The sequence below is a fragment of the Hipposideros armiger genome, unplaced genomic scaffold (assembly GCF_001890085.2).
Source record: "Hipposideros armiger isolate ML-2016 unplaced genomic scaffold, ASM189008v1 scaffold_730, whole genome shotgun sequence".
Taxonomy (NCBI): Eukaryota; Metazoa; Chordata; class Mammalia; order Chiroptera; family Hipposideridae; genus Hipposideros; species Hipposideros armiger.
The window spans coordinates 701,507-709,742 of NW_017732080.1; positions in this window are offsets into that span (position 1 = coordinate 701,507).

Genomic DNA, 8,236 nt, shown 5'->3' on the forward strand with positions numbered 1-8,236 from the left:
TTCCTCCCTCGAAGAAGCGTGGCCAGCACTGAAGGCAGTAGGGGAGATGTTGGCAGGGTACCGGGAACAGGTGGCAGCAGCAGGTGTGATAGGCGAGAGATGACAAGGGCACAGAGTGTGCTGCTGGCAAGCTGTCGGTAACCAGAGTTCAGGAACTACTGATAGCAGAGAAAATGCAGAGACGGTGGCATGGGGAGAGAGGAGCAGGGCCGAACAGACTGTCATAGCAGGATGACAGGTACCCCCTGAACAAGCACAAACAGGGAACACGATGAGAGTGGAAGTGGTGGCCTGCAGCCCCAAACTGGCTTGGGAGGATCACACCATGATGACAGGGGAGCCTGCGGTACCCCAGCAGACGCGCGAGTCACCCAGAGCTCAGATGCCAGAAGGCACTCCATACACGGAAGCCACCACGGAGGGAGAAAAACAAAGAGAAAGGAGCCTTAGTGATATTTTACTTTTCATTTACTGTTGATGGTTTGCTTTTTTTTTTTTCCACTCAAGGAACAATGATCTGAGGGGAGCATTTTGGCATCCCCAAATAGTCCAAGAAGTCAGAGTTCTTAGGTTAGAATCAGAGACTATACATCTTGTTATAGGTCCAATTCTCTCTGCTCTATAGCCATGTTGAGAACACATGTCAAGATGGCTAATTACAGATGATTATAAAATACTTCTCTCATATGATCCAATTGAGTAAATATTTACTGATGCCAGATTACTGCATAAAAGTTCTATAAAATAGGGAGTCACTTAGGACTACTGTGAAGCTGCATTTTGGATATTGCCTCAGCACGATGTAACCATACAATGTGAAGGCATTTTAATTCAATGTGATAGAATTTCATCAATATTTTATTTTGTTTACATTGACAAATTGTCTCACACAAAAAGATATTCCTCTCAGAGCATAGTATTCGAAAGTGTCAGTTCTGCTCAGGGAAGAGTTGAGTTGCAAAGCAGAGTTGAATTTCAGTACCTTACAATATTATGTTTCCTGATATACCTAATAATCATTTTACATGTGATGGTTTTAAAATGTCAACTTGTAGCAATGAATAAATTGGTTTATACATTTAAAACTTTTTTTCTTAGTGCTTATTTTGTACCAGATGTTGTTTCAGGTGTGAGATGTCATAATAAACAATGACAGAAAAGCAACCATGACCTTTATTGAACTTTCACTGTAGTGAAGGGAGGCATATGATCAATACATAAACCACTAAAAAATATTAAACATAGTAATCAGGATGGGGATATTAGGTTGGAGGATAGAATGTTGCTATTTTATAGAGTGGTCAAGAGCAGCATTTTTGACAAACGGCCATTGGACAGAGGCATAAAAAGTGAGGGAGCAAGTTATGAAGACATGGAGAGGAATAATATTCTAGAAAAAGCATGCTTGGTGCAATTCAGGGAGAACAGAGAGGCCAATGTGATTGAAACAGGGAATGAGGGTGGTAGGAGTGGATGTCAAAGGGAAGAGGGATGCTTATCACATGTAATCTTATAGATGATGGCAAAGATTGTGCAACTTATTTTAAGAGACAAGAGAAACTGTTGAAGGGTTCTGAGCAAAATTATGTGGTCTGAATTAATTTTCCAAAGGATTCCTCTGGCTGTTGGGTAGGCGATAGACTATAAGCAACACAAAGCCAAAGCTGGAAGTTCTATTAGGAGGCTATTGAAACAATCCAGTCCTGAGATGATGTGGCTTGGACTAGTGTGTTTGCATTGGAAGGAATTGAAGTGGTTAGATGCTGGATACATTTTGAAGAGAGAGCAACTGATGGGTAGAATGTGTGTAGTTCAAAGAAAACAGAGGAGGCCAGAAAGAACACCAAGATTTTTGAACTAAGCAACCTAGTGGAATGGATGTGGCATTCACTGAGACAGGGAAGACTGCTGGAAGAGTAGATTTTGGGGAGAAAATGAGGAGTTTTGTTCTGGCTATTTATTAGGCAACGAGGTGAACATACTGAATACATACTGATTATAAGTCTGGAGTTAGGGAGAAATCAGCTCTAGAGATATAAATTCAAAGGCTATGGGCATACAGATGAAATGTAAAGCCCTGAGACCAGATGAGGTCACCCAGGAAACTAGTGTATATAGAAAAGGAGACTAAAGGTTTCTCAGTTAAGGTATGAATAAGATGAAACCAAAGGAAACTGAAAACTCCCAGTTAGTGGGGCAAAAGAAAACTGAGAGAGAGATGGCCAGAAAACAAGAGAAGAAATTATTTTAAGAAGGAAGAAGTGATCAATCGTGTTAAAGGTTGATAGTTAAGTCATATGAGATCTAAGACTTGACCATGAAATATGACTTCATGATACTTGTAATTGACCTTGGCAAATACTATTTTTGTGAATGGTGAGAAAGAAAGCTTGAATGCAATGAGGTAAAGAGAGAATAAGAAAACATTGGGAAAATTCTTTCACTCGTTCATGAATTTTGTTGTTCAGGGGACCAGAGAAATAGGGAGGTGGCTAAAAGGGACTGTGGGAATGAGAAAAAAAAGTTTTAAGACAAGAGATGTTTAAGATAGGAGTATGTTTGTGTGAAGATGGGAATGAACAGGTAAGGGAAAAAATTTGATGATATGAAAGAGGGAGGGGGAAGGTGCTGAATGGAATTCAGTGCTCTAGTATAGGACAGGATTCCCAGCCTCGGCTCTATCGACAAATCAAGCCAGACAATTCTATGTTGTGGGAGCGCTCTTGTATATTGTTTATATTGTAGGATGCTTAGCAGCATCCCTGGTCCCTCCCCAGTAGATGCCAGAAGCACCCCATCCCCCACAGTCAAGTTGTGATGATCAAAAATGTCTGTAGACTTTATCAAATGCCTCTGGGGGACAAAATCACTGAGAACCACTGGTGTGGGGCTTGGTGTTAGTAAGAGTACAGACAGTTTATCTACCGTAGCAGGAGGAAAGGCAGAATAAATGGTCATGGATTTAGGTGGCCTTGAAGATGTGATAGTGAAAACACGAGGAGCTACTTCTGATTGATTTTGTTCCATCAAAAAAAATGTGAAAGGGAAAGAATGCACTGAAAATTGGAGGAAAGAGGAGCAGCTCTTGGAAGAATGGGAGGGTGAATGGTTTAGGGAAATGTGGATTGCCAGAGACGATGAACGCTAGTGGTAATGAACTTAAAATAAAGCCAGTCAGCATGGATAAGGCATTATGACTATGGCTGTGGGTGCAGGATAAGATCATTAGCAGAAAGGAGATCCAGGAACTTAGAGGCAAGAGTACTGAAGAATACATAATGTGGTAATGGCAATCCTTAAGAGATAGGACAGAAATAATATATATGAGCGAGAGCAGATAACATCTTCAAGAAATAAGATCTAGGCATCTGAAGGTGTCTCCAACAAGGAGGGTAGCAAGTGGTAGAATCTGATGACGTGAGCCCCAGAGCTGGGGTTTTAGGAAGACGTGAAGGGCAATGGGTCTGGAAGAACACTGACCTCCACTCAGGCCCAGTGGCACAATGGATGTGAGAGAGAAACAGCTGTGACTTGAGAAAACTGTCGGGGAAGCAGGGTCCCCTGCTTAGAGGAGAGGGAAGGCTAAGTTAGAGCAAGAAGATGAAGGAGCATTTGGAAAGGTAGTAAAAGATATAGTGGACTTTTCTCATTATAAAACATGGGGTTCAGGTGGCACTGTGGAAAATGGAGACAAGAGGCTTCATATGACGATGAAGCACGCTGGGGTGTAGGGCATGATGGCACTAATCTTAGTCTCTTGGATCGAGGTCTTTAACACATTTTGTTTTAAGAAGTGCATTTTATGTGGATTCCAGAACATACTTTCACAAAGTAATACTTTAGCTAACTGTGTGTGATACGTTCGATGTCCTTTATTTTGTTTTCCTCATCTAAACTATTCTTTTTTAAATGCTGCAGCCTATCAATTTGATTTCACAGCCTACCAATCGGCCATGCTTAGCAGGTGGAGAAATGTTATCTTAAACTTGTTGAGTGACAGGAGATTGTGAATGCTTGGGGAGAGAAGCTTTTTCTTAAACACTTTTCAGCTGTGAGGAACTAAGTACAACTCTCTTGTCATGAATGTGAATTTCCAAATGCATAGGTACATGGAATATAACTTTATTTTATGTAAAAACTGAGCCTATTTCCCTGGGTCCTTACTATGTCAGATTGGCAAAATATTAATGAGTCATGCTTGGGCTTTCCATCCCTCTCTCCATGTTTGGAGAAAGGTTGGGGAGATCTCGGGGGCCTTGGTTATTAGCTATTTGTGAATATAGTGTGCCACTGGAATGACCACTGGTCCACCCTGAACTACCCCTTCAGGATTATTAAACTTGTGTTAGTGTTTGTTGTATCTGTGGTATGAATCCACCAGCCAATTTTCTCGAAGGTTTTCTTCCTCTCTGACAACACTATTAGAGCCTCACAGTCCCTAAGCATCTCTCTCTTCATATATCTGCCTCCAGACGATCCTCCTCACAATATCAGAGGTTGTCTTCTTAGTCTGTACGTGGAACAGACCTACCTCTGTCCTTGAGTCTCTAAAGTACCCTGTTGATACCTGAGAATTCCCTTGTCCCTTTGTCTTCATTCCAAACGCTTTAAATTCTCCTGTGTTTGGGTTTTCAGTACCCTGGAATACCTGTGCTCTGTTTCTGCTTCTACCCAGACACGTAGTTCCTTTAACACAGTAAAGTAAATAGTCACTTGCTTGAATGGAGATCAGGGACAGTGGAAATACATAGATAAAGGGATTCAAATTAATGGCTCAAAATATTATCTTGTCATATTAAGAAGGTATTCACGATTACTTCTAATAGAGAGACACCTCTAACAAGGGTCATATTTTGAAAATTGTAAATATAGTCTTCTCCTTCATCTTTCTCAGTATAAGAGCTTTATCAAGCTGATCCAAAAATACACAACTATTTGGGAAGGGGAAAAAATGGTAGGGATTTGTTATAAAACATGAAAAAAGGGAATGAGGTAATATTTTACTTCTGACAAGCAAAATAGAATTAGGCAGCAGGACTAGTTAGGAATAGATTTGCAAACCAATCTGTTGTCTTGATAGACCAGGGTTTGTCAACCTCAGCAACGTCTCTCTGTTTGGGGGACAGTCCTGTCTATTGTAAGAAGTGTAACAGCATCTGTGGCTTGTACCTAGCAGCATACCATCCCAAGAATGACAACCAAAAAATTCCCAGATATTGTCAAATATCTCCTAGAGGAAAAAAACAAACAAAAAAACAACAACACCGTTAGTTGAGAACCACTGTGACAGAAGATTTAATAAATTCCTTTTAGTTCCATTTCATATATCAACTCAGGCCTGAAGGACTTATATAATAGAATTTCCCATAACATGAAGAAAACACTTTTACCTAGAGTAGCTAAGCCATACAAGAAGGGTATAATCCTAACAGAGGGGAAAATGTGTAATTAGGCAAAAGACTCCCTCACTTTCTTTATAGCAGTAAAAATACGCTTCCACTTTTAGTCCAATTACCATTCCCTGGGAATAAATTTAATTATCTATTTAATTGCTCTTCCATTTAATAGCACTTCAGCTATTTAAATACAGTTTTCATGTCCCTTCTAGTTCTTCCTCTTTTTGAGTAAATCATTCCAAATTCCATCAACCAATTTTCCATACTGGTAGATTTTTCTTGTGAATCATTTTCATGGAGGCCCTGGAGGAAAAAGTCTAAGGTATCTTCATTTCTATGTGAAAATAGGCAAAAGTATACATCCTCAGGGTTTCTTTAGGTGCTCAACAGATGTGTCTCTTGAAACACTGACAGTAGCCACAATTCTGTTTCTTTCATGGTTGCATAATTATCTTAAATATACATTATTGGCCTTTTGCCAAATGCAGGGGCACACCCTTGTGGTGTGGATTTTGGCAGTGGTGAGCCAGACGGATGGGAGAACCCAGGAGCTGCCTGGGAGTGGGGACACCAGTCTCCAGTGTAAGCTCCAATACTGTCAGTGTGACCCTTACTTGATGACTTAAATAACTGGCGTTTCTTCTTTTTAACAATCATTGTATCGTTTTACCTTTATCCTTAAGTTGTAACATGATAATTACTAACTGGAAGGATAAGGAGAAGTAAGCGATGATTGAAACACTTCCAGTAGCAATTACAAGAAATTACCAAAAGAGGAAAGAATGGGGAGAATATGCTAGAAAAGGAGTTAACAGCCACAGAGAGGAAGGAGGTGGGGTGTGGTAGAGGAGGGGCAATGGCAGGAGGGTAGCCCCAAAGCATAGAGTATGAATATGCTTTCTCCCTCTTTTTGGGAACTGATGGCTCCCAGCCAGCCAGCTATACCAGTGGGAAGGAAGGAAGGAGTGCAAAGGGAGGGTATGGAAAGACCTGAGTCAGGAAAGCGAACACCTGAGAAATGAAAAAGAAGGAAAGTGATACCACAAAGAGAGGAAGTGTGAATATTAAAAGATATTCCAAGTATCGGTGCGTCCCAGCTGAAGGAACGGAAAGTGAGCAGAAGGAAAAGAAATCTGAATTTAAAATAGAAGTAGGTCATCAGAACAAAATTGAAAAAAGGCAGCAAGTCATGGGACCTTTGTTAAAACCCACCTGAGAACAGAGAGCTCAGGGGCTCTATCAAAGAATTATAAATATAATTCTGGAAATGTATTTTTATATTATGTTTCATATAATTGTAAATACTATCTGTTATGCAAAAATAATTTGCAAGAGAGTTAAACAGGTGTTGTAGTCAGACGAGGAAGATGGTTAGGACGCTGCTATGTTGCTCGTGAACTGGGAATGTTGATTCATTTAACCAGAAGTTAAAGTTGAGTGGTTTTCCAAATTCTCCTTATGCGTTGCCATGGCAAGAAAAAAATATTTTGAGCAATTCTATTTCAAGAATGAATATATGTAATTTAAATTTTGGAGGGGGAAACTATATGAAACATTGTCAAGGAAATTGGGGGCTTGGGTTTGGTTTTACGATATGTTTGCACCCATGTTTTGTAACAATGAAATGCTGAGTCCTGCTTAACTCCAGAAGCCTCTACAAAAGACCAGGCCTGATTACTCAGCCTCCTCTTTTACTATACTCTACATTTGACCTAGAAAACAAGCGTAGGGCACATTTAAAATGCATTAGAATAAAAAATCATTTCTTTTAAAGTGATTCTATTGGACTTTTAGACCATGACTGATTGTAGTAGGCTACTGACCCAACTAACTATAATAAACCCCAAAATGGCTCTTTTATATGCCATGAAGGCCTGATATTCCCCTATTAGAGACTTTTTTTTTCAGGGATGGGGAACGAGGCTAATTTATAATTTCCAAAGAAGTTCTTGTAAAATTTAAACCTCAAAATGGGAGGAATATGTATGATAATACGCTACTTAAAAAATGATTTATTAATTTAAAGACTAAAAATACATCTGTGGATCATTCTGAGGGTTTCCATGAAGATAAAATGAAAAAAAAATTTATGTGAAATGGTTTGGTAAGTATAAAATACTAAAGAAATTTAAACTCTATTATTCATATTTCTCCTGAAATGAAAAATCGTTGAGTATTACTGATTAACAAGTGAAAACATTAAATAATAAAATACATCTGAAAAAAGATAATTCAGTTCCTGCATATTTAGAGAAAATGAAGTTTGGAAAATACTACAAATATTTGAAAGAGAAAAGCAAGGGATGTTGATCAAAGTTTAAAGAAGCAGTGTTGGGCCGGCTGAGTGGCTCAGTTGGTTAATAGCTCACTCAAGAGTGCCAGCTCTGAATAACACGGTTGCCAGTTCAATTCCCAGCCCAAGCTGAGCTGCTGCTGAGCTGCCAGCAGGTGGCAGAACGGCTCAGCTAGAAAATAATAATAATAATAAAAAATAAAGAGGCAGTGGTTACTACTATTACTCTTATAAGGAGACAATTCCCAGTCAATATCTGGAAACTTACTAGATTTACTATTGGGCAAAAATTTGGATAGAAATACCTTGTATTTGTAGGACATATTTCAGAAAGAATAAGAAAAGTAGACAAACAACAATTTGGTAATAATGTGCTATGTTAATAATAAGTGATTTAGTAAAGATGGAGAAGATTGGTAAAAAGATATAATGTCTCAGATAATTTATATGACTGGCATGTAAAGATATATATATATATATATNATATATATATATATATATATATATATATATATGGTAAAATAAAAGGTCAACAATAATGGGAACT